This window comes from Caloenas nicobarica, chromosome 3 (genome assembly GCF_036013445.1).
Source record: "Caloenas nicobarica isolate bCalNic1 chromosome 3, bCalNic1.hap1, whole genome shotgun sequence".
In the NCBI taxonomy this organism is placed as follows: domain Eukaryota; kingdom Metazoa; phylum Chordata; class Aves; order Columbiformes; family Columbidae; genus Caloenas; species Caloenas nicobarica.
In genome coordinates this window covers 33,919,295-33,947,256 of record NC_088247.1, presented here as the reverse complement: position 1 = coordinate 33,947,256, position 27,962 = coordinate 33,919,295, and the positions used below count along the sequence as shown (strand labels likewise).

Here is a 27,962-nt window from a genome sequence, read left to right as displayed (position 1 = left end):
CAAGGAAAATAAACTAGTCAGAATAGGTACAGTAGCAAATTATCGCAGTAGAAGTAGAATTATGTAGATTATTTTATATTTTTTAAAAAAAATCTACTGTTTGTGTGTTTATGAGTTGCTCAAAGTTCTGTAGGTTACACCAAGCACATGAGAATGCTTTGGGAAAGGTCCTGTAAGCATAGAGGACAGATCAGATAGAGGAAAACATCAATACGTAGTGGTAGCTTACTGATAGTCAAGTTATTTTTTCAGCCTTAGTTCACTGTTTAACTGAAACGTCAACAAATCAAAGCTTAGGCAGCATTCAACATTCTACTGCAGGTGACATAATTTTTCAAAGGAACTGTAGATACAGTACAGAGATTATTTTATTTTTGAGCTAAATGCAATACAGTCAAAACTGCACTATTTAACTGAATATCAAACCCATTCAATATTTATTTCTTATTTACTTTTTCAATTAACTATAAAACTTCTTTGCACTAAACCACTCTAGTTTTTTTCATTTTACTTGCCATAACATCAGTAAGGTAACGGTGTCAAGCTGAGACTTCTGCCAATCCAGAAAAGAAGAAAACAGGCTAGAATACAGCATGGCACAAATGTATCTTCAAAAACAATTTGCCTTGAAACTGTTAATGCTGACATGTTAATTTCCAATATATTTTGTAGATACATGCAAGTAAAACAAAAAGATAGAGTTCACACATTTGAGAATTACTAGATAAGAACTTATTTTAAAGCTACATGCTCTGCCAGAGACAATTTGAACACAGCAGCTGATGGAATCATTCTCATGATATGTTCATTTTCCTGCATATTTGCATGTTTTCGATACTGAGCAGCTAGAAACTGTTTACTGTAGTACTTCCATAAGCATCACTCTTTTGTATTTGTATGCACTTTGTATTATTCAACATTCACATAGGAAATATCTGCTGTGGTGTTTACTGCTGAAAAAGTTTTCGAAAAGACAAGCCAAACCCTCATGTTTAACTCAGAGGAGAAATGTCATTTTATTTTCTCCACATTAAATGTGGCAATTCCCAATTACAAAAAACTTCGGGACTTCAGTAATGCAAGCCTGCAACACTCCGTGTCATTTCTCAAACACCTTCCCCTGGAACATCCATGCTCCTGGAAGAACAAATTTTAAGAAGAAGTAGAGGTGGTATGGTAGGGACAGGATTAGCGAAAGACCTGTACAGTTTCCCCTAAACCATCTCACATTCCTGTGTCTCCGCCACTGCTGGAGGCATTTTGCCCCAGCTGTGCTCCTGGTTTTGCTCCCTGCTCCTGCCTCTTCCCCTCCTGGACACCTCGAGAAATGCTGATGAGGGGCAGGAGATGGTCTGAGTAAAAGCAAGTACTTTGCAAAAACACACAACTGCTTTGTCTGCAAATATTTAAAGGACTGTTGCATCCAAATAAGTTCCTAAAAAGAACAGATATGTTAACTCGGCTAATGGTAAGAAATTTCTTTCACAGGAACTGAATGTTTCATATTTATCACTATTTTGAAAATGAGGTGTTACATGTGTCACACTGTACAGAAGAACTCTTCCAGTTTTGAAATACATTTGTTCCATGCTTTTTCAAATGCATCACGTTTAATCAATTATCACTTTTGTAGGCATACATACCTTTCACATAACAAAAATGTAGCCCATTAAAGAAGGATGAGATCATAAAAAAGCACCTACCATAGGAAGCTCACCTAACATAATTCATACTTTAACTGAACATTTTTCTAAAAGGTCGAGTGTCTTTCCAATGTTGTTTACTAAGTGCCAAGGGCCTCAGTACCGCCTAAGAAACAAAAATAAATACTGTATAGCCAAGGAAATCTGCCATTGGAGGTTACAGTGAAGCTCCAAGAAAGCCAAGGGAAGGACAGTTTGGGCAACTGCACCAGACACACCAGCTCTGTGGGTTTGGTGGAAGAAATGAGCCTGCAACAGGGGACACAGACATGCAAGCAAAGAGAAGCAGCAAACGCTCTCACAAACTGTCCTGTGTAAGAAGACGAGGAGTGGAGAAGACAGAAGGTCGAAAGAGACTTGGCAAAGACAGCAACACATGTTTTAGACTGCCTAGCAGTTTGATAGTGGCTTGTATTAAATCCTGAGGTAATCCTGATCGTGTTTGCACTTGGCCTGGTATACTTCTATGATGAAGGACCAAGGCATACATGAAGGGAAAAAAGGAAAAGTTAGTTTCTATAAACCTAAAAGAATAAACTTAAGGGAACAAGCAGCTTTGATCTGTCACCAATGCCAATACATTTAGCTCTCAGCAGGCTGTAGTATGGAAAGACTTAGCTTAGATCTTTAAAAGAAAAAGCCATCGTCTCATGTGAAGTTTTGTTTGGGGACCCTATGCAAATGTAACAGTAGTTCTAGCTACAAGAATTTCAAATCTACCATAAAGCAACATCTCACTTTTCCTAAGCCTAATAAAAACCACGAGAGGCAAAACCCTTGGTGGAACGTCTTCCCATCTGCTAACAACAGGCACTGCAGGAGCAAGTGATTATGGAGAAGCTTTTGCAGGGGGTTCTGCCCAATCAGGGTCACTATCTTTTTGGAAATGCACCCCTCACCAGACCCCGTGAGCAACAAAGATCTTTGTGGCACCTGATGTCACTTCGCCTGCGTGCACTGTGCCCACCTGCACTCCCCACGGCACGTACTGACTGGATGTGGCTTATGCAGTAGCATCCTACTGCAGTAACAACAAAAAAATCCTCGATACCGTGAAAGCCAGGCTGAAACAGCTCGTGTTTGCAGCAACACAGTTCTGGTTAATTTCTTAACAAAATTCTAGCTAGTTTTAAAATTCCACTGAAATTTAGTACCTGTTTTCATTAGCCAGTATTTGTCCAACTCCAACCACTGTCAGACAAGATTGAGATTAATTTTGTACAACTCTAAGCTTGTAAAACTCTGACCACAGAGGCTGTGGTCTTTTGACTGTGACACTGGGAAGTTAAACTTGATTCATATTAGGATCAACAACATCTGATGATTTCCTCTGTGATTCTTGGTCTTCTGCCAGCTTTTTAAGCTACTGTTCTCTCAAGAACAGTGTTTCTATTTTAGTTCCTACTAACGAAATACACGGGTTTCTGTCCCAATTCTTTTTAATTACAATAACCTGAGTGCAGCTTCCTGATGGACCAAGGAAGAAGTATGCACACACATTTTTCACCAACAGCAATACCTAAGCCAGTAATAGCAACAAGCAGAAAGAGGAAAAGAAGCAAAACCCAAAACACAATGTCGAATTGCAGCAAGACAAAAAAAAAAATCTGAAGTTAAAATTAAAGAAAGAACTCCTCAGTTGTGGTCTGGACATTACTGCAGAAGCTTTACTGAACAGAAAAGAGGACCAGAAAAAACAGATATGGCTAAGAGACAAAGTCTGAAAGAGGTTGTTCCAACCAACCAACCAAACCCCTCAAACCGTGCAAGTCGGCCCTAGTGAAACCAGAGGGCAGTGAGAAGGGAAGGGAGGAAGTATAAGGCAGAACTCAGCAAACAGACAAAGGCACCAACGCACAATCAGAGGCATCTTAAGCCATCTCATGATGAAGTATAAACAACACCTACAAGCAGACAGACACACTCTCTTATAGATCCAGCTGGAGCAGTTCAAGCTAACGAGGTGAACTCAGGGGTTAACTACCCCTACAGCTGAGTCGACTTTGACCACTGCCCACCGCACTCCAGCACGCTGCCTTCAACCAGGCTCAGCAAAGAGCCTCAGCAAGAGCAGGTAACTTCAAACCCCTTCAGCTAGTACTTTAATGGAGCATTTGCTTACACTTTTCCAAGCACAAAGAACAAATACTTCTTGAAGGCTGAGGGTGACTCTTTCTAAGCTAACAAAGTTTAAATTCTCTCAGTTATGGCATTTTCCAGCCTCTCCTACCCGTTCATGTCGTATATCTCACACTCTCCAAAACAGAGTGCTCTGTTTCCCCACCCATTGCACCCTGCTGCCAAGCTATTGCTCATCTTCAGGTGACCTAACACCAAGAACTGATGTGTTTATTCTGTTTTAAGACTATGCACCCACTGGCTTCTCTTTGAGCTCTGTACACAAGATAAAACAAAAGCTACCAATCGGCCTCAAGTCTGCCAAACACAAGGGACCTCAGCTCCAGCACAAAAAGTAGAAAATCAGATTATGCAAATGAAAAAAACCAGTAATGCGAGCATATATTGCATTTTGCATTAGCTTTTGCCAAGCTGATTCAGAAAGGTAGAGGTAGACTGAATCCCAGTAAAGTATTCTAACTTCTGTGAACACAGATAAACCCAACAAAGTTAATCCCCTCAAAAGAAAATCAGAGGCGTATTCCTAACCACCAATTTAAGAAAAAAACCGAAACACTTTTGAGTGCTTTTGAATTTTTGGTAATTCACCAGCAATTCAAGAACTCTCTACAACTTAACTAATTTTGCAGAAAAATACTTAAAGAAGAAAGCCTACACTGACTTGTGACAATAACATACATTTAGTCCTTTTAGATGAATCATGTTCAGTCCCTGAAGTTCAGGCAACCCTGCAATTCCAACAGAGAAAGTCAAGAGCTGAATGGTAGGTAACCTTAAGCCTATAAGTAACTTGTTTCTCCCTGGCTGCACTTGTGAATGCTTTAGAAATACTCTGGGGACACCCAAGGGGTGACCAGTTCACAACTCGGCCCCTTCCCTGAACTAATTTTTCTTGTCAAGATTTGAACTTTAGCTATATAAGCTTCTCGCTGCAGTGTAATAAAGCAAAACTAAGTAGTAATACAGAGATAAGCGAGAAAGCAACCTGCACTAAGTTTTATCAGTTTTATAAATACATACATGTATAAATAGCATAACAGGGAGACACGTTTGCATTATAATTTGATTTTAAAGTCCAGCAGTAAGAAAACATTGCCAAACACCACTTCCCGGTACATATCAGAGTGAAAATGGAACTGATATTTTTGAAAAATTAAAAATACATATTCAGCCAGGATCCAAAGTCAAATCAAATAAACGAAGCACTGCAGATGTCAGCATCAAAGGCTGCTGGAGGGTCTGCAGGAAACCTCAGATGCTTGACCTCAGGCCACTGCAGAGAGGCTGGACTGGAAAAAAATATAATTGTACTTTCTGTCTTACTACCAGAATAACAAATAGCAAGTAAATCAAAAGTTTCCACATAGTACTAACTTTGATTTGGCCGCTTCATTAAATAAGAAAATACTAGAAACTAATGACAATCAGTATCTGCAGATTAACAGATGAAATCCAGGAATTGTTTATTGCCATCCCTCTCTGTACAGAAACCACAATTCTTTCAGAGACAGAATTAGTTCCTAAAAATGCTTACAGTACCAGTTTCAATCACCTTTTCATCTCCCCATATCAGCTTGTACTTCTTACAAAAAGTACAGGTGTCATTTATAGGCAATGGGCTGAAATACAGATAATCCTCTATAGATCACAGTGAATTCAGGAGAAACTCCCCCTTCAGGTAACTCAATCTGGCCTATGAAAAAAAAGACAAAAATCTATTGCCAAGTTCACAGATGTCATTGATAAAGTAATTCTGAGGAACGAGACTGAAAGCTTTGTCTTAACATAAAAGAGCATAAGACCCATTTAAGACAGTCTTAACAGCCAAGGACAAGAAAAGCTACCCAGACAAAGTGACATAGAACACGTTTTGCCAGAAAATTTGTTGGTTTTCTTGGGAAGATGAGTATAATGGGTCTGTTACTATGATGCAAGAAAATAGTAATTACAATGAAAGACAGTAATTGCAAAGAGATCATTTACGCTATCTCAACCTCAAAAAAAAGATCTGGAATGTATGCTTTAAGAATAAAATCCACCTAAAACCTACAAAAGTGGCGAGAGGGAGGGAACACTAGTCCTATGAAGAAAGGCTGAGAGAGTTGTGGTTGTTCAGCCTGAAGAAAAGAAGGCTCCAGAGAGACCTTATTGCAGCCTTTCCATATATAAATGAGGCTTGTAAGAAAGATGGAAAGAGACTTTCTACCAAGGCCTGTAGTAACAGGACAGGTTTAAACTGAAATAGGGTAGATTCGGATTTGACATAAGAAATTCTTTACAAAGAGGGTGGTAGGACACTGAAACAGGCTGCCCAGAGAAGCTGTGGATGCCCCATCCCTGGAAACATTCAAGATCAGGTTGGATGGAGCTTTGAGCAACTTGATCTAGTGACAGAGGTCACTGCCTGCAGCAGAGGGGTTGGATTAGATGGTCTTTAAAGGCTTCTTCCAAACCAAACCATTCTGTGATTCTAAAATAACCTTTAATTCTTGTACTATTCCAGAAGAGTTCGTATTTTCACAAAAGGCAAAGTGCTGTAAAGGCTAAGCATCTGAACAGCAGAAATCAGAAAATATCTGCTCTTAGCAGGGAAAACTGCAGACCATAACAACTTCCACATTTGCCACATCCTGACTACAGCTCAACTTTCTCCATTTTTGGCAAGACACTAGCTCTCTACAAGGTTTAGAGAAAGCCCTGGGCTTTCCCCAGCCTTGGTACAGTCACACAGTTTAAGGACTCTGGACCACAGCTAATCTTTGCTCAGATTTAGCCACAGCCTAACACAAAGGTACTCCTGCCAGACGAGCTGTTTTGCTTACCGCTGATTCAGTGTCTCCGGGAGCCGCAGAAAGTGACTGATACAGCTCCCATAGCTCCATACTTTACGGAACACGAGTTGTAGGAATCCAGCTCAAGAACATCACGTTCACTTCTTGTTCAGAAAACGGTTAGAAGATCTAAGGAAGAAGATTGAGATCAAAGTCCAACTGTCTTTTATTGACTCATTTAAAAGCCTAAGATACATCATCTGAACACTACTCCCCATCATATATAAAATGCTATTTATTAATTTAACAGGAATGATGCAAGAAAGCGCATCCTTGCTCAAAAGATTCTGCTAAAGGCAACAGTGACTAGAAATTAACAACCAGCATTACCACAAAGAAAACCATTATTAATTTTCTGTCCAACTATTATAAGATCTGTACAAGAGACACCAGGATTGGCCAAACCCATCTTTCAGAAGAAATCTGGGGTAGCTTTAAGGCTTTCAATACCAGGTCCCATGGTGCAGGCGATACAGTGAACACACTGTCTCTTCACAGACAAGAGAACCATCCCTGAGGCTGGGAACTGTACTCAAGCACAGAAACCACAGTCACACGCGGTCTCAATAAATCTGATATGAAATTAAACTGAAAATAACATATGCGGACTCACGGCTACCAGGACCAACCCTTAATCATAATTACAAATTCTGTACAGAAGCTCATGCAGAGGACAAACCACCACAGTCACATGCTAAGAACAAGCCTATTTATTTTGGCAAGGAGGCCAGAAGTGGAGTCAAGGAAAGCTTTTAGTCAGGTCATAAATTCAGCCACAAAATATGGCTCAGGTGTTTTTAAATTCAAAACTTCCTGAGCAATTATAGCTGGGAAAAAAAAAATCTTGGGAGAATGAGCACTGTCATGCTGCCACTGCCAGTTCCCAAATGGACTTGGCAGCTCAAAGATGAAAGCATCTATCCATGGCCCTTGAGCCTTCATTTCAGACTATGCACAGTACTTTATACAAAGAGCACATCTCCAGAGGTTAAGAAACCTGTCTAAGGAACACCACCAGGTCACCAAGTTCTGCCCCCACGCAGTCTTCATTTAGATCAACTGGAATAGTGTCAATCTAGATGTCCAAGACACATCCATCCGATGATAATCTGACTCTTAGAGACTTCTAAGGGGATAGTGGATCTAAGATCTGATGACAGAGTGAAGCTAGCTCTCTGCTTCATAAAAAGATATGGGAATCATCATGACCACTTTTTCCTTTTCCTCCTTCAATTACATGAATACTTAGTTTTCATTTCATTTTCCTTTCTTTAATAAATATTCCAGAATTTAACATCACTGTGGGGCTAGGATCTTATTACATCAACTCCAAGTAACACTTATCTTACATTTTGTTGCTTTTTAGGCCTTCCTACAATATTCTGAATTAAACTGCACACATTGTAGGGTAAAACAAATTAAAGTATTATGTTTTCAAAACCAAAGATGTCTTATAGAAGTCCTGTACAGTCAATTTTAGATATTTCTGGTTTAGATTTTTTTTTTTTTAATTTCTGCACTAATTGCAAAGATTTGAATAATCTCCTTTATTTCAATAAAAGGAGAATTTCAGAAATGGAGGGTATATTATTCACAGATTTTTTTTTCCAAGTCATTATCTGTCCCAACACAAACTGAAAACATAAATGTTAAACTCGATGGATACATCTATGTTAGCAAGTAACACAGTACAACAGGAGCAAACCAGCAGCACTGAGGGGCCAGTGCCCATACTACACACATTTTGAGGGTTTTACTAATTCTAACTCCGTACCAAGTATCTCTACTCTGGTCCCTCAGACTGAATATCCATTCACAGCTGAAGAACATCAGGTGTTTTTCTAAGTAGCATCTTCCACTCTGGTTTCATCCAAATGGGATCCAGTTTGGTGCCTGGACCTACAGCGCAGTAAGTGCAGACAACCAGGGGGTTCACCACAAGAGAAAACTCCTCAGATGAACTAAAACACTATCGGAGATCGACCTCTACTCATTCTTCATCCAGCTGCTGATGGTTCCTGGCACAGGAAAAGACAGAAATTGCAGACAGTTGCTCTAACAGTCACAGGCCAGTTTAAGGCATTTTTTCCCCTTTTTTACCTGCACCTTATCTTCAACTTTACCGTCATTTTAATCTAAGCTTTATTCTTTAACACTGAGCATCAGTGATCATATAACATACAGCTATCAACCATACAGCATTACTTAACCAGCAAAAAAGGCATTAAAATAAGGCAAAGACAGTTTCTCATGACTTTTTTTTTTAATAATTTAAGCTGTTATTTTCCTTCTTCCCTCCCCAAGGACAGACTATTGCTACTACAAAGATTTTGCTTTAGATCTCCAAAGTTCAAGACTTCAAATGTTTGCTTCTTTTAAAAAAAAAAAAAAGAGTTCACGCACCAGCTAGACTGAGATTCTCCCTTCAGAGCTTATCTAATTGTAGCTCTCTAAAAACAAAGCGTGACTAAAAGCACCTTTAGTACCCTCTAAATTGTCCCAAGACCTCTCCCCAGCTCCCCCATGGGCACTCACAAGCAGCGCTCGCCCCGCCTGTGGGGGGACACCCAAAAGTATGGGCATCTCATCAGACATCAGGTCTGTCTCAAAGCAAAATGTCGCTCATAGGCTCAGCTGGTAACTTACCACCAGCCCCTCATCAGATGATGCTGCTGACTGGAAGCCTGGAAGCAGCAGCAATAGGAATGTGAGTAATTCCTGTTCCTGCATGTTCCGACATATAACCCTGTTCAGCTCTCCCGAACAAAGGCTCATGCTTATTCAACCTGAAAAGAACTGTAATCATCGTGTTGTGTCTAAAACTGGGGTATGGATTCCTCTCTCCGGAGAAGATTAATCTTCCCAATGCTTGTCAGACAGGAGAGATTTGAATTAGGGCTTTAAGCCAAAAGCACAGCTAACATTTGCAGTTGTGCAGATCTAATCACGTATCGAAATTTCTGCTCGTGTTCCAACATCACAGTATAAAAAGTAAACTTTTCTTTCATTTATGGGCAATATATAAAATGTAAATCCGAATTGTTTTAAAAACACACTGAAAGACATTATTAAAAATACCCTTGAGGAGAGCATACAAGGCTCCTACACAGAAGTTTAAAATTCCAAAACACAAGATCAGTGAAATGTTACTCTTCCCCACAAACCACAGATCCCCTCGAAAATAACACCACAACCAGCCTCTTTCTCCTCTGTCAGGACAGCTCAGCCCCCTTACTCACTGTGTAAAGCTCCACTCACAATCAACTAGGAAACTACCAAGAAGTATCCAGAACATTTTGTGACTTAGAGAAGAGCTTCCGAAAAAACACCCCCAAAAAAGCAGGGGAGGTAATTAACAGCTCACTGCCCCAAGGACAAAAGTCGTGTTTCTCGTTTCTCCATCCCCTCCTCCCCTCTCAGGCAGTACCAGCCCCAGCGCCTGCAGAAAAATATCTCTGCCAAGTGCATAGTTTAATCCACTTAAGTAATTCCTCCCAGTTCAAAAAGAGGATGGGTGAGGTCCACTGACAGCATAAGGTAGAAGTATAAAGTATTATCCGTAATATATCCATGAGAAGACAGAGGTGAGAGCAGAAACTCCTCCTTGAGGCAAAAGCAAGTTGTTATGCTGGCTCTTCAGATCCCTGAAAATATGTGCATAGGTGCGAAGGATCCAGTCAAAAAGAAAGAATATAGACCAAATGTCTGCCTTTTCTAAGGCACAGAAATGAGTCCACTTGTAATTCACAGTTCAAGCAGACTAACTTTATTCATTTTTAACATATGATCCTGTATTAGATATAGAAGTTTCCCTTTACTAAAAGTGAAATATTAGATGCAAAAATAGAGAATACCCGAAACATTAACTAATGTTATTTTCTTAACAATTCAGGTTAAAAACTCAGACCTTTCTAAACCTAATGGTTTTCCCACAGCTTTGAAGATTTTCTTCAATATTTCTAAAAAGTCAGCAGGTTTTCTCATCTCCCCCAGCTGACGTTACCTGCAACATTTTACAAAAAAATCTCAAAATGCACACAAACATGGCCTCAGCATGGCCTGAACTCAGCTTGAGTTCAGGTGTGCGGAGCTTCTGGAATTGATTACCAGCATTTCTTTGAGCTATCTGATGTCAAGGATGGTTGACATCACATTCCCAGCTGTAAAAGTCAGGCACTTCATGGGGATCACAGAGATTTGGCCAATATGACCTTGAGGATTTAAGTAACGCTCTTGTAGAACAGTTATTTTTAACTGCTGGTTTGGCAGTCCCCAAAAAGGGATTAAGAAAAAATACTATTCCAAAGACCCCACAGATGTCAAATTTCTGCAGAACCCAGACACCCCATGGAAACTTCAGAAATCAAAAAGACTAAATTATTTTTACAAAGTAATGAGCAAAACTGACATCGCAGCTGACATCACAGGTTCAAATCATGTATCAGCTACACATCTACACATACAAAGTGCAGTCGATATGCTCGATATGGAGACCATCAAGAAAGGTAATCAAATGGAATTGCCTAAATGAGTGAGAAAGACCAGGTGTAGGTGGAGCAGAAATGCACTGAACAGCCATTTGTACTTAGTACTTTTATTTAATTAATATTCTTGAAGAAATTTCTAATTTTCCCAACATCATTGCCAAGAAACAGGTGCAACCCAATTTAATTCAACCCGCTATACATTATTAGGATGCACCCAGGTGAGACAAGAGGAAAAAACAAACTTAATTAGATCAATTTAGATCAGTTGCTATAAAATCCATGGGTTTTGTTATTTGGCACATTTAAACCTATTATCCAGTTAATCAATTAGAGAAGAGGATAATGTGAAATAATTCTTAAGCGTGCTTCAAAGATACTTAAATCTTCTTATACTTTTTTCTTTTAATTCAAACACCTGTGATCACGAGCAGCACCTTTAAAGCCTTCCTCCAATTCTAGCCCAATCTAACTGAATAGTTTCAAAATCCTCCACATTTAAAAATAGATTATTACTAATTTCTAAGCTTGAAGACACATCCCCTTGTTCTTCCAAGGCCAAGGCAAAACATTTTCTTCTTGCACATCATCTCAACATTCCTTTATATACTGAGTACCAGCCACACAGAAATTGCTTGAAGTCTTAAACAAACGCTTTTCCAAACAAAAAAGGATAAGGATTACATAATCACAGGATAAATATGTACAATATTTATATTGAAAACTGACTACAGAGTTACTCAATCTAGCAGAAAAAGCTGTAATACACAAGCACTGGAAACAGACGCTACACAGACTATAAACAGGCATTATTTTAAACACAAAGGCAATAATTTTGAAAATATTGTGTAGAATTACCTTTAAGTATTACCAACAACACAGATTTTAAATCAGGGCTACTTCTTTTTTCCTTCCCAGTTCAATATTTCTCAGCCTGATTTGCAAGACATCACACCCAGTCTGCAAAGCAGCTGCCTTTTTCATTTATTTTTCAGAACATATACAGACATAGCCAAGGTAAGTGCTTGTGCCTTTTGCCAGAAACACTTGAGAGTCGATTCCTGGCTGGTTTCAGCATTTGCAGATATTGCAAGTACTCAGAAACTTCAACAATGTTAATCAAAAGGGCTGGGAAACAGTTCAAATAGGCACTAAGTCACAATGACAGAAACATTTAATTAATGCATTTGTGATCACAAGCAAGACCCTCAGTGCTGATTGTCAAACAGTAAACCACAAAACAGTCTGATTTTTTTGCAGGAAAACTAACATGCTGCTAGTTTTGAAGGACGAAAAATACAATTCTAAACCAAACCGATTGATCCGAGATGCAGAAGAGGCTGTGCTGCTATTGAAAGAAAGACTGTGTGATCTTGTGGAACTCATTATTAATGGACTCACAGGAAAAGAACGTGATGATTCCCTTGTGCAGGGTTTTACAAAGTATCTTCTTCAGCTTTCTGAACTTCTGCTCTACAACGCTCCAGCTCAAGTTCACTCAAGCACTCTATTTGGGACTCCGGTCTGGAGGTCTTCAGCACTTCCTACGTGGCAGCAAATATATTCTCTGTTGTACATGCACATAGTCAATATATCTTCTTTGTATATTCGTACAAAATTTGAGCTCCATAGGAGCTTAAATTATAGTGATCAAGAAATTCTACAGGAAAGACAGATATGGTCAATGCAAACTCCTCCTTGTGAATAGAACTATTTCAAATCTCTCATGATGGATATATCTTCACATTGTTGAAGGATCCGAGCATCCTCTTGGAGGGGTGGGGAGGCGTGTTAATACCAAACCCCTCACAGGTTTCCAATATTTCCTCTTTGGAGTAAAAATCTTCCTCAGATATGAGTTTTGGTTTGGAATTATTCACAGGAAGTACAAAACTAAACACTTGTGAGTATAGTTGTCTTACAATATCATATGATTAGAGAGCTTCTAAGATTATCTTAGAAGAGATTCAAAACACAGCGTAAGAAAAAAAATCACATGTAGAATACAGATAAATCTGACTAACCCAGAAGGTTAATTCCAGTCAGGCACTTCCTCAGGAATCCAGAAAAGCCCAATTCCTTTGTTTGGTGCCAAGACAGAGAACACAATAAATACATGGGGTTCATTCACCTTCTAGAGACCTATATGAAGTCTTGAGGCGAGAAGTCAAGAATAATCAAGTTTAAAAAGAGTAAGATGGTAGTACAAAGAAGGCCATTGATACAACTCATAACCTATTGAATTAAAAACAAAACAAAAAACAAACCCAACCCACAGTCCCATTTTGCAAAACGCATCAACAGATGAATCAGTACCTTTGTCACACTGTGTTACTGGAGACTCCACCTCTCTTGAGGAAGACTCATGTTCCACCCTCCACAATAGCATACAATTACAGGGACATACACATTTCCTTTTATTGACTGAAGGACAGAGGGTCTGAAGAATTATCTTATTATTTATATTAAAATAATAGAGGATATTTAAAAGAAGCACTAGACTATCATTCAGAAGACTATATTTAAACCTGGAGTGCATTTTGGCCACAGTATACCCCAAAAAAACAAAAGCAGACAACATTTCTTTCTAGCTAAACAGAAAGAAAATTACTAATATTAAACATCAACCTGACATTGCATTTCAGTACCAATGCTCTGTTAAAAGGAAATTCACATCTTCCACAGTTTCTGCTTTATTTTGGTAACTAATAAAAAGAACTTGTTAGCTATAATGATTTATCCTGATGAACTTAAAGAAAATACACATGCTTCTTGAATAACGCAAATAACCTGGGAATAAGAAATCAATCAAACGCCTTCTCAAACACCTGCACAACCAGCAATAGCTGGTTCCTGCACTCCCCTCACAGACAAGGGTGGGCCATGCTGGTTAACCTCCCAGTGTTATGACCTGTGAAGGATACAAATCTAATTTTGCTAAAAGAAAAATACCACTGCATCTGGTCTATTAAGAGATAACAAATACTTTTTTTTTTTTTTTAGAAGTGACAAGTTAGCAAAATCTGCTGACGTCCAAGTTTAAGAGCACAACAGAGAAGCACAAGCATATTTCAAAGTTTATTCAAGAAGTATTTGTTCTTTCGGCTTCTACTCTACAAAACTCATTCAAGTTTTAGTGGATGCTGTAATTTAACTAATTTCTTCAAGCATCCAGAAGCTTATGCTGTGTGATGACCCTTCTGACATCATTCTGGAATCGTACCCAGAGCGGCCCCTGTGACAGCAGCATAGGAAACCCTAATACACCACGTGGGGCTTTGGAGACAAATACTGAGCCACCCAGAAGTGCTCTAAAAGGCTGCAGGTCTCTTTCAAGAGTTTTATACTGAAAAAACATAAGGGAAGGGAGGTTTAGGACAGAGGACTTATTTTTTTGCCTGGCCTGCTCTGTAGCAGTACAACAAAAGATAGACCTTGACTGCAGTGAATGATTTTCATCTTCTTTGGCACTCAGTTTCCCCCCTTTCTCTAGGTATCCCATAGTTTATCTCTTCTCCCAGCTCCAAAATGCTTTTTTGCTCTCTGAAGGTAAACTCTGAAGTTTCTCTTTGCTTTCTAAAGAGAAACTCACATCTGTTGTTAAAACTGTCAGTTATCAGCAAGTCAAAAAACACAGACATGGCAGGATCACTGAAAATATTTATGGGAAAATGTGCCAGTAGAAAATGTGACATCCTAGAAAATCACAACTGATGCCATTACGGGTAAGAAAAACTCCTTGAAACGCTCTGGACTGCTTTTGAGTTTGGGGAACACCAGGAGCTCCGCATAGTGCTAGCGAACTGTGCTAGTCCTGCACCGTGGTTTTGTCTCTGAGCCCAGCCTGGAAGATGAACCACATCTTCTCAGCCTCCTTCGTTCAGCATGTCCGCAGTCACTGTTCCAGATCGTGCTTTCCCTACGTCACCCTGGTCAGCACCAGCATTAATAATTTTGTACCTCTGGTACTTACATCCTTCTCAAGTCCTTCTACTCTAAACTTCCTCCCCCTTACACATTAAGCTACAGCTAAAATTAGCTTCTAAAATAGATTTCCAGCTCAACACAGAAGTATTCCCCGCAGTTCCATTCTTCCCAAAGCAGGAAAACAGATTGCTGCTCCAGTCTAGGAATTTAGTGAATCCACACAGACTGTGGGCAGCAAAAGGCATAGGGGTTTCTCTGTTAGGATGCTCTTGGCATGGCGACAAGGTGCTTCTGCTGACCTAGAACAAGATCAGCGTGATATCATCCAGTGCAAGGATGGCGGTGAGTTTTCAAAGGAGTCCTAAGCGGAGCAGCAACCCACAGTGGTCTACAACAACAAAAAATACTCCTTCCTGCTGATTTGGATGGGGAGGAAGCACGTTCCACTGCAGGGCTTCCCAGGCTGTGCTGGACACACGTGAGGAAAGCCTGCCCGGAGCGGAGCGTTCCCCACAGCAAACGTGTGCTCCACGTCACTCTCCCAACCTCAAGCTGATGAGCAGGAGTAATTGTAGGGTGACAGCTTCTAAGTAATGACAGCCATCCCAAATCCAGCACTTACTGGTATGATATTGGTCATCCTCAACAAGACAGAGTAGAGGAAAAAAATACGGATTTTGATTAAAACTCTCTTTCCAATCCTTAAGTTCTGCTTCCATTAGACGTTCTGCTCTGCATCTCTCCACTACCCTTCTCACTAGACACCAAGCCTGGCTGCCAAGTAAAACAAAAACCAGCATCTCTTTCATCCTCAGAAAACCATCCTGATGCAGCCAGTTTTACTTGCTCTATTGTACAAACTCCATTTGCAATCTATCTTGATATATGCCGTCCATGAAGAGCATGAAAAGCTGCATGCTTATTTGTAAGGCTGACGCCATGCAAATCCTTCTCATTTCCAGCAAGTTGTGAAACACAAAAGGCAGGATATCCTGGAAGTAGTAAAGTAAAAGAAAAAAGGGGGAAAAAAGGCAGAAAAGGCCTGGGAATAGCGCTTACTCAGGGCTTCTTTAAGGGCAGCAGCTAATCCTGAAAACAGAAGTCTGATTCAGAGGGAGCCACCTTGTGAAGCCGCCCACAAATACCTGCACTCAAGCACCAAGGATCCAGACCACACCTTCGCTGCAGCCTGGATCTCAGAGTGATCCAGGCAGATGAACAATGGGCAAGACACAACGCAACCCAGGAAGCCAACCCAGGTGACACGGTAACAACATCTACTAGAGTATTCACTATGTTTTACACTCTGATGAACTCCAAATGAATGCTATCACATGTATCTGGGTCAAAATTTGACTGCCATTACATTCAACAGTGCGAAGAGGTGTTATCAGCTATCATGGAACCAAGGTCTCCATCCCACATATGACTCACTATAGCCTGAAGGACCTGAGCTCCACACCAAGCTATTCCTGTCCCAGCTGGGTGGGAGCCCTTGGACAAGAGCCCCGGTACCCGAAAAAGTGGAAATCCTCCATCAGCTGCAGGAAGATCTTTTAAAAAAACCTTCATTCTTTTCCCACCTTTTCTTCTTGTTAGTACTGAAATATATGTGAAGACCTTGACAGAGGTACAATTACAGAGAAGGTGCTTCAGCTATTCTAAGTTCCCTAGGTACTAGTATAAGCTTTTAGCTTATATTAAAAGTTGAGCATAGTCCAAACACTTGCAGGAGATGCTTAAAGGAGCGGCGATGTGGTAGAAAAAAAGCGGAAAAAAAATCCCACCTTATTTTTCAACAGTAGTAACTTGAAGACTGCTAAGACATAAGTTTCAAAAACAAACAGCCCTCCACACCAATGACCAAACTTTGCTTATATGCTTGCTAAGATCACTGGGCTAATTCCTCACAACTTAAAATTATTTTTCCTGCAAATGTTGCTACTATTTCATTTGTGACTTGACTCTCCTGTATCTTCAGGTGTGTGATAGTTACACAGGTTTTCCTTAAGCAAAGGCCTGAAAAAAAAGCAAAATTAAGTACTTGAAAAAAAAGCCTGTATTTATCACACAGATGTGCTTACCTCACTGTCAGACTGGAGACTACTGGTTAGAGTTCTGTGGGTCTGCCTGCCTTTAAGATGTTCATCACAAACTCAGGCCACAAATTTAAAATGGAGCAGCTGATCCAACTAAACAAAACAAACCACACAAGCCTCATGCACAGCTGTATCTTGCCCATTAAAATTTCTTCATGAAGTACGTACAGTAGAGAAGGCTTTGAGAAGTCTTCTCCTTTTGAGAAGGCTCCTGTCTTACCTGGATCCTCTCAAAACTCCTTGGCCATTTCCAACGAGATGACCAATGGAAATAACAGAGGCTGCTAGAGAGAACGCATCAAATTCCAGGAAAACATGAGCCAATTAGCTTTCATTAATTACAACTAACCACACCTCAGCACACCTTCAGATGTTACTCCAAAACCTTTGCCTGTCTTGGGGTGAGATACTTAGCCTGAATTGTGAGGCCTTGTGGTCTTCTGACACCCACAGCAGGCACAGCCGGGGTCAGTGCCTGAGCATGTTGAGGATCAGGTGGCATCTTTCAGTCGAGGATGAAAACATGGCTTTGAAGTCCAGCCCAGGCATGGTAGGAAGGGCAACCCCTGATGCTAACCTATCTCGCCTTCAAGCAGTCAAACCAGCATTTTTCTTCCACTACAATCTTCAAGTGTTTCCTCTTAAATCCACTGGGGTCCCTTCAGTCCTCTCAGCTCCTCAGCTTTTCCCACCTTGGCATCATCCTTCAGCCTTCACGTGTTCCTCAAGAAGCAGCTCACCTCAAGCTACTCCTCCTCCTCCTGCTAGTTTCTCTCTCCCCTGCTTCTACCTCCTCCCTGGGGCTGAAGCAGCAGAGTCACTCAGCAAACACGCCAGCGGCATAAAGTGGCCTTTGTCCGCCCTCTTCCCTCCCACAGGGATTCATAAAGAAACCAGGATTCATGCAGAAAACAACCCATCTCAAATAGCCAGTTTCTTTGAAACCACACAAATTTCCACTTCTATTTGATGCACTCAAGCATTCAGTACTTACAACACATTCGAATTCCCAATTTTTTACTAAAAACTTAGTTTAATAGATCAGGAAATAATACAACCACATTTTTTTTAAGGGATAAAAAAAGTTAACCTTCTACAGAGCTCAGTAACAGTTCTAGGACCGTAAAAGAAAGGTTTGCAACAGGAGCTGCAAAGGGCAATTTAAAAAAAAAAAAAAGTCTATGAACCAGCTTAATATCTTAAAACCCCTGCTAGGCTGATTACTACATGAACAGAGACAAAACTCTGTATCAACAAAGAAGCTGAACACCAACACATCTCTTTTTTTAAAAAAAAAAGTACTTTCAGTTCCAAGTTAAAAGAAACCTGATATAACATTCTAAAAAATACATATATGTATGAAAAATTCAAAAAGGCTGCAAGGATTAAAATTGAAAGAGAATAATCCATAAGAGTATATGGTCAACCTTATTTATTTATATTTATCATTGCTGCTTTGGTGTTGAATATATATATAAATATAATTTAGCATGTAACACAGAAGTACCTATAGCATCAGATGCCATATCATTGAAAGACTATATTTTCATTTACAATAGGAAACACTGTTACAGTCACAAGAAAAGCAGCTACTTAGTCCACTGCACTTCAAAAAACATGTTCTGTGGGTGTTGACCTTTGAGCAAGACATGACTTGTACAGTGTGATAACAGGATAAGAGACTTCATGTCAAAGATTCCTCTGCTAGGTTAGTAAGAAACAATGTTCTTCTTTGAAAGGATGGAGAACTTCAAAGTAAAACATAAAAAAAGATCGAAGATTTGTTTCAGATTACCACCAGAATGACACAAAACATATTTGAAAAAGCATCCTTCTAACCAAAGCTCAAAATTTTTATCGTATAAATAATCTAAAAAAATACTAAGTTGTAACACTACTTCTTCAAAAGCCCAGAATCATCAAATCATTTTGGTTGGGAAAGATGTTTAAGATCATCAAGTGCAACCATTAGCCCAGCACTATCAAGTCCACCTCTAAACCATGTCTTTAAGAACCTCAACTACACGTCTCCAAACACCCCAAGAAAAAATATTTTAATATATGACATTCATGCAGTGAACCAAACACTATTTCAAGGTCCACATAATCGGAGATTGAGTGTCTGACTGTGACTAATTTCAGATGCTTGAGAATATGCAAGAGTACCCTAATGGCATGACAACTAAAGATAAAGATCATCACACCATCTCTGAAACTTCTGCTTTTCCTGTACAGTTGCAGTTAAATGCTTTGTTCCCAACAGTTTCAATTCAAGACAACAACAGACAAGCCTATTTCTCTTCTGTGTCCCAAAAACTTTGAAATTTGAAGCAACGCTCTTAACCACGGCCACAAGAAGATCAGTTACTGAAATATGTAAAAACCATTAAAGTCTCCAAGAAATAGCTTGACCCCAGAAAAGAACAAATAAGGACAATAAAGTGATGATGCAACATGCACATGTATTCCAACCAATGAAGACACAGCTGGCAGGTCTATTTTTGGAAAAAAATTAAAAGAAGAGGAGAAAATGGGCCTGGCAGCATGCTCATCGAAAGGCAAGCCAACAAGTACAAGAGAAGGAGAAACATGCACCCTGTAGCATCCACATAAAAACCACCCCATGTACTTAAACCAAGTGTTCTTATCTTTACACAGTAATAAAAGTCCACATTACAGCCCTCTGAAGTCTGTGATCTTCTACAATCCTTTCCAGTCCTACTGCTATGACTGAAATTCCCTACGTACGCTCTTTTTGTCCACATTTCTCTCTGCAACAGGGCTACTGGAGGCATTTGTGTACCTTTTGGTAGAAGCAATGAAGGGTTACACAGGTCTAAGAAACTGCAAAAAATGCTGTAGTTTCATGAGAGAGGGTGAGCTGAAGGAGTAACAGCTTACCACCCTAAGAGGGGAGAACTCCTCATTTGCCTCCCCTTGGTTCTGCTCCCCACTACGTGCTCCCGCTGCCCCATTGCATCACCTCTGAAACACATTATATCCCTCTGCAGAAGGGATATGGAGATGGGAAAGGTGATGGGTTTGCTGCTTTCTGCAGAGCCAGCAGTTTGCACTGAGGTGTGGAAGAGCCCAGTGGCCATCGATGCTGCTTGGAAGGGAGTGTAAAGGAAAGATTTCCTCCTTCTGAGGGGCTGGCAGGCAGTTACATCAGCCCAACTACCCACAAAACTGCAAACCTAGAGAATCATTAAAATTGAAGTTATTAAAAATATTCGTTAGTCTCTCCATTCCTGAATGCTTTGATCCTTGTCCTGGACACGTTGCAGCACATAAAGAGGGCAAACAGCACAGGAGGTTACCACACACCATTAAACCTTGAACCAGCAGAGCAGCTCCAGAGCATCCCCCTCCCAAAACTCCCCAGTGCGTCGTCTCAAACAAGCAGAGGGCCAGGGTGGGCAGGTTCAGCCTGCATGCAAACAGCGCTCACCCAGCTGAGAAAAAGGAAGATGCAGCAAAATAGCCAATATTTGCCACCGAGGATTTCGTGAAAGATTTTTATTGCTGTCACCTCCGCCTCTGTAAAGCAGGTGTGAATGGGCTGCGCTTGTATGGATCAGGAAAGAGCAAAGCGTGGATGGGGACTCAGAAGGCGATGTCCTCACCCTGCCGCAGGCATGGCCTCACTCACGGGTCGTGCCAGAGAACTGGAGAAGGACACGCTGCCCTCCCACAGGCAGCTTCTTCTGAAACACAGTTTTTACAGTATCTCCTTTTAGTCAGGTTGCTTTGGATCCAGGGCACTAAGAACGAACCTGAGATGACCAAAATCGTAACAAAGAGAGCATGGCAGATGCAGGGGACCAAGTTCTGGACCACACAGATCACAAGCTGGACTTGCTGAAAATACAAAACATAGCAATACTTACATGACATCAGGTGAGGCCTGAAGGATCCATAAAAACACTTACATATAATTGAAGAAGATATTGCTACCAGTATAGACACAGATCTTGCTGATATCAGAGAGATTTTTGTAAACCACTGATTTTGTTACATTCCCTGCTTCTCATTTTTTTCCCCTAAATTTCAAATCAGTCTGCTAAATATTGTTCATTACAAAGAAAACAAGATTGTTCAAGAAACTAAAGAATTACACAATATGTAAATAATACTGTTAATTTAATTGTCCATTTAACTCCCTGTGCAAAATAAATTCAGCAAGCTCATTCAAGTTAGGTTGCTTCAAAAAGCAAAGATAAGTTTTCTTTTATTTGAAGTAAAAAAAGTTATTTTGCTGAATATGTACAAATCCATCGTCCACTCAGACTTCCATGGAAGAGTCTGGGAATTTCTCTATCGAATTTTCTGAGCACAGGCTGGGCCCTGGAAGATGCACATCCAGATGCAGCCACACCAGCTCTAGCAGTGCTTGCGACAGCTCCGTTCAGCACTGCTGGGGATGGATCCCAGTTTGGAGACTGGCACCGTTCTGCCTTTACCACTGTGGCCAGGCAAACACCGCAGCAGCAGCACACATGGAAAATAAGGTTTAACTCCAGGTGTCTCATCCTTCCCTCATTCTCCAGGGCAAGCAGGCACTACACTTTATCTAACCACTTGCAGAGTGAGGGGAATCATTCAGCTGACAAACCCCGCCCGGCTTGACAGAAGAGCTTCACGAGTTCCATAAACTCTGGGTATGACCCACAACATGGTCAGGGCAGCACAGACACCATCCCACGGCAGCCGAGCACTTGTGCACGCCGTGCTACTGCCAGAGGTGCAGCTGAGCTGGCAGCGCTGCAGCCAGCACCGTGTCTGCAGGGCAAACGCCGCCCAGCTGCAACTTACCCCCTGGGCACTCCGAAAAAACTCATGGTGCTGTGGGGGCTCCCAAATCACCCTCATGAGGCCATGCTCAGTGGTCCTTGGGTGGCAAGAGGCTTTAGCTTTGAGCTGCAGCATGTAGCACAGAGTCAGGACCCAACTGAACCAGCCCTCCCAGCCCCATCACCCTCCACTCCGTTTGTAGAATCATAGAATCATTTTGGTTGGAAGAGACCCTCAGGATCATCAAGTCCAACCACAACCTAACTCTAGCACTATACCACATCCCTAAGAACCTCATCTAAATGACTTCTAAACACCTCCAGGGACGGTGACTCCACCACTTCCCTGGGCAGTCTGTCCCAATGCCTGACAACCCTTTCTGTGAAGAATTTTTTCCTAATATCCAATCTAAACCTCCCCTGGCGCAACTTGAGACCATTTCCTCTCATCCTATCACTTGCTACGTGGGAGAAGAGACCAACACCCTCCATGCTACAACCTCCTTTCAGGTAGTTGTAGACAGCGATAAGGTCTCCCCTCAGCCTCCTTTTCTCCAGGCTGAACAGCCCCAGTTCCATCAGCCGGTCCTCACTAAGACTTGTGCGTGCTGTTCAACAAAAGAAAAAGCAAGAACTCACTTTGGAAAAACAATTGTTTTTTAGTTGCTAAGCTAAGATAGTCACTTATTGAAAGACAGAACTAGGGTGCTCTTTCCAATAGAATACATACTATTAAATACGTATGGTCATTACTTGCAGAAATCATTCTGCCAGAGATTAAAGAACCCATAGATTTATCTGTCTTTTTCGTGTCATCAAAATCTTAGGAAAAACTATGAAGGCTGCTGATACTCCACACTTAGCTTTGCAAAACTGTTATTTGGGGAAAAAAAACATGGCTTCATCCACAGACATTCAAAAAACTCTATCTTTTCCATGTGTTTTTTGTATTATTATAGTGTCTATCCATACTTCAGAAACATAAGTCTCAATCACCAGTATTTACCACAAACACAACACAGTCATTCCAAGCAAAAACATAAATAGATGGTATGCTATGTTAAAATGTTACAACATTTTTATCTGCTCAGGCATACTTTAAAAAACTGATTCAAAATGAGGGTAACTGAAGAAACATTCGCTACTTAACAAGTCTGAGACATCTGATTTCTTTTTAAACAGGATGTCAGCTCTTTAAAAGCAATTCAGAAGATGCTGCAACATTTGGACATAGGTTATGACACCACACACAGTATATACTATAGTAGATGATGAATACTTCAGGTTTTATCCCTCTGATTTTCCTGGTTTAAATCACAGTATGATCCTACACTTACATTTCCTATGGGATTATGGGCTACACTCCTAAACCACAACATATAGCTGTCGAATGCAATAGTTTGGCTCAACACTAACTATTTAAAAAGCAAAAACAGCAAGCTGTAACATCAGATGGCCAGCAATACTGAAACATTCTAGGTCTCAAAAGAAAACTTTATTTCTTTTGAGACCTAGAATGTTTCAGTTTTGCTGGTCGTTGTATTTCTTTTGAGCACTAAAATTACTTTTTCCACATAAACTCCAGCCAGAACACAGAAAGCATCTAAAGAAACCAAGTTCAACACCCTGCATGAAAAAAAGTAAAACAGTCGTGAGCAAAAGTATTTAATATATCCTTAACCCAAGTCCTATCTGACTTTCAAAAACCTTCACAAAAAGGAGATTGACGAACCTCAGTTTGTTCCAGTTTCCCCAAAGCATAACAGATTTTATGAACTACATAAAATCTTGAGTACAAGCTAGTTTCATCTTTTTAAATACCATCACTGACAGAAGGACAAAGACTACTTCTCACTAATTTTAAGACTGTGGCATCTTCTCGTCCCCTCATCTCATCCTCTTTCTGCTGGAACTGAGCTTGCCTAGTCTTTGTAGACCACACTTTCCAAACACACGTGGTCTCTGTAGATGATGCTTTCCAAACCATTCCTAAGCCTTGATGACCATTTCTGCCAGATCGAAATGTTTGCGTTTATCTTTCTTAAAGGGCTATAACCAAAACTGAACACATTATTCTGATAAGCTTCACTAGTAAAAAAAGTTAAATGATAAGTTTCAACAGTACTGCATCCCACTGCTTATTGTGATCCTCCATAACCTTCAGATGTGCTTCCATGGCACTGCTGCCAAGTTGACCTTACCTGTCTGTATTATGGGATCTCCTTCCTGAAAATCGTAACTTGGACTTGAATACAGCCATCAAAGTTATCAAAAACCTCTTGTTCTCCAAAACACAGCATCAAAAATAAGGCCTGAAACCCCCACTCAGACTCCTTCAGACTTTGTGATAATTCTGTTGATCAAAGACATAAATGACAACACCAAAGTGCAAAGGTGCCAGAACTTGACATCAACAGCAAATTGAACATGAGCCAACAGTGTCCCTGGCAGCCAAGAAGGCCAACCATGTCCTGGGGGGCATCAAGCATAGCATTGGCCAGCCGGGCAGGGAGGTGATCGTCCCGCTCTGTTCTGCACTGGTGCGGCCTCACCTGGAGCACTGTGTGCAGTTCTGGGCCCCACAGGATAAAAAAGATATTAAGCTACTGGAGAGTGTCCAGAAGAGGGCTACGAAGTTGGTGAAGGGTTTGGAGAGGAAGCCGTATGAGGAGCTGCTAAAGTCACTAGGGAGGGTGGTGGAGTGCTGGAACAGGCTCCCCAAGGAGGTGTCATGGCCCCAAGCCTGACAGTGTTCAAGAAGAGACTGGACAATACCCTAAGGCACATGATGTCAACTGTGGAGTTGTCATATGCAGGGACAGGAGTTGAACTCGATGATCTTTGTGGGTGCCTTCCAACTCAGGAGATTCTATGAGTCTAGCTGCCCCCCAGCATCACTTAAGCTGACTTCCCAGTTTGATGACAACTCATAATCACCCAGAGTTGCCATCTCTAGGCCTGGTCCCTTTGGCTCAGCTGTTCCCAAACACTTCAGACAAATAAATAATTTTTCTAAGAGCAGCCCCAGTGGGTCAGACAGCAGGCCTGTTGTCTTCAGTAAGCCGCCTGCAGTAGTCAGTGCCTGACGTGAATATAAAGATTTGGTAAATGACATCCCAGTATATTCTCCCAGGCTCCATGTGCAGCTCAGTGACTCCCTGAGCTACAGGAGGTACCCTGTACACACCAGCCTTAGTAGATTTCTCTTCCATTAATTTGTCCAGTTGCTTTTCAAGTCCCTGTAAACTTTCAATATCCACATGCTTCAGAAAGGATTTCCAAGGCTTAACTAACTACACATTGGGTCAAAACCAAAACACAACCCTTTTGTTTGTTTTGAACCTGTCAGCTTAATCTCAGGCTTCCATATTTTGTACTGAAAGTGACAATAAAATGTTACTCCCTACTCACCTTTACCACACCACTCACAAAACAGTCAAAATGCCTAAAACCTCAAAAGTTTTCCTCAGACAAGCGTTATCAAATACCAAGAGAATACGAAGGTTACATTGGGTCACAGAGCATTCTCCACCCCTGCAGACCAGGCACAAGGAAGCACTACTTCACCTTCTTAATGAGAACATTATGATTAATAGGTCAAAATACTGAACCACTATCACAACAAAGGCCCATGGCGATCCCAGATCCTGAAGGACACAGTGCTTAGCGCAGATTATACATGAACACCCGCTCAAGCTAGAAATATGGGGGTGGGGAAATTAGTTCAACTTACTTACGATTTCTGCAAGCTAATACTGACATGGTTTTAATGCAGAAAGCTATTAAGCCTCACAGCAAACTTTACTGCCTTTATATGCACTCTGCTGGCTTTATAGTTTCACACTCCAAGGCATAACTACACCATCACTAAACAATTTATTAACTTATACACATTAAAAATACATCCACTAAAATTACAGTCAAGCTAAATCCTAATTTCTAAGTAATAACAACAACACAACAGTTTCTGACTTTTGCTCTAACAATTTTAATATTTAGTCTCCTACCTCAACTATACACTCAGACCTTTTTTGCAGTTATTTTATAAACCATATACTTCATAGTTAAATTGTACATTAGCACAGCTTTATGATATTTAAGCAAATACTGCAAGAACACATTTACTTACTTTTAAATTTGCACGAGAATAAGCTGAATCATTAAATCATTTCTATTGTTATTAGGCTTTTTTCCTAGCATTCCCCTCTATCTTGAAAAGAAAAATCGCAGATGACTTTTAACTTTGGAGTTCATCGCTACCCTCTGTTAATTTGTCACGTTAATAACAGAAGGAAGACCCAGTTCGGTTGCCAACCTTTGTACTCTGGTGGCTGCGAACCCAGTTCATGGGCCGCTCCACGGCCCGGCGATGCCAACTGAACTGTAAGAAATTAGATCACCTCAAAGGTCTTTTCCTTCCGAGAGCAGGACAGGAAGCAAGGCATGACAAACTACTTCTCTCCACCTCTGTAAAAAAAGGCTAGCAATCAGCAATATTTAGATGAAGTAACAGGTTGCAACCATCCATTTATGCAACCTGTAATCTATTAATTTAGCTATCTCAATCTTAAGGGCTTCTGGTGGCATTAGGATTTACTAGTTAGGAATCTGAGGGCGAAGTTATCAGGCAAGCACCAACAATAAATACGCTGCATTGCAAGCTGTATTCAAGGGATGGCCCATTAATAGGACAAACCTTTTTAACTTTTCCTAATCAGAAAAGAATAAAAGTTACATGAACTGGGTATCAGTTTTTGATAGCACATCACGCTTACACGCAGGGCTCTCCAGAAATACAGCCTGCAAAAGCACTTCAACAAGGGACATGCCAAGAGGGGCTGTATTTTAATTGCGCTACCAGTCACACTGTGTTTGTCCGGTCAAGGCTGTAAAAAAACTTCTTTTCCGTGACAAGGACAATCCTATCAGCACAGAAATGTGAAATGTGAAACAAGAAGAGGAGCTCAGCTGTAACTCAGCGGGAGCGGCATCTTACAGAGGACGATACTAAGGGGGGGGGGGGGGGGGGGGAAGAAAAAAGAAAAAAAAAATAAACCACACCAAACAGGAAAGAAATTCCCATGACAGTTAACTTAAAAAAGTAAAGCAGCAGCACTTGGGACTGCAGTTGCACGGAACCGGGAAGGTGTGGGTACAGCTGCCCGCACCAACAGGTCGCTCCCCCGCGGCCCCCGGCCCGGCCCGAGCCCCCAGGCCCCGCGGCCGCCGCCAGGGCGCACCCGCCGCCCTCCGCGCCCGACGGCGGTCACGTTCCCCTCGTTACCGAGACCCGCAAGGTGACAGCTACCGGGGGGGACAGCCGCGCTGCCTCCCCGGCGTCCCCGCTGCCCCGTCGCTCTCCCAGCAGCCCTTAGAGAAGTAGCCACCGCTGCAGCCCGCGTTTCTAGCCAGAGGACGCCTGTCCCCGCAAAGCCCCGCTCCCCGCGACGATGCCACTGGCGAACGCCGCGCCGGGGAACCGATCGCACCTGCCGGCGGGCCGGGCCGCGCCGCCTCGGGGCCGGGCGGGAGGCGCCGGGGCAGCAGGGCGCAGCCAGGCCGGAGCGCCCGCGCTCCCAAGCCGGGTGGGAGGAAGATGTAGAGGAGCGGCGGGACGGGGCGAGGGGGCCAAGGGCCCGCTGTGGCGCCCGGCGCCGCGCCCTTACCTGCTGCTGCCGCTGCGCTCGGCGTCCCCCTGCCAGCCCGGCCGCCGCGGCTGCTGCGCTGCTCTGCGCCGCCCCCCGCCGCCCGGCACGGCCCGGCCCGGCCCGGCCGCCCGGGACGTCAGCGCCACAGGGGCAGGCCGGGGGCGGGGGCTGCGCCGGCGAGGGCGGCGGGAGGGGGAGGTGGCGGCAGCTGGGAAGCCGGGGCCGCCGGCCTGCGCTCCGCAGCGGCGTTGCGTGACTGGGAGCCCCGGGCTGCCGCCCGCCCCGGGACTCCCCGCGGCCGCGCCGGGCAGAGCAGCCCGACCCCGGGGTCTCGCCCT

The 27,962-nt window shown here is 41.9% G+C and overlaps 1 protein-coding gene across 3 annotated transcripts in view; it reads right to left on the bottom strand.

The window, feature by feature from the left end:
* MYO6 (myosin VI) overlaps positions 1-27,721 on the bottom strand; it is a 119,950-nt gene extending 92,229 nt beyond the window's left edge. For all 3 annotated transcript variants that reach the window (XM_065631287.1, XM_065631288.1, XM_065631289.1), the window contains exon 1: positions 27,643-27,721. The gene's annotated coding sequence lies outside the window, so the exon portion shown is untranslated. The remainder of the gene's footprint in view (positions 1-27,642) is intronic.
* Positions 27,722-27,962: the final 241 nt, after the last annotated feature.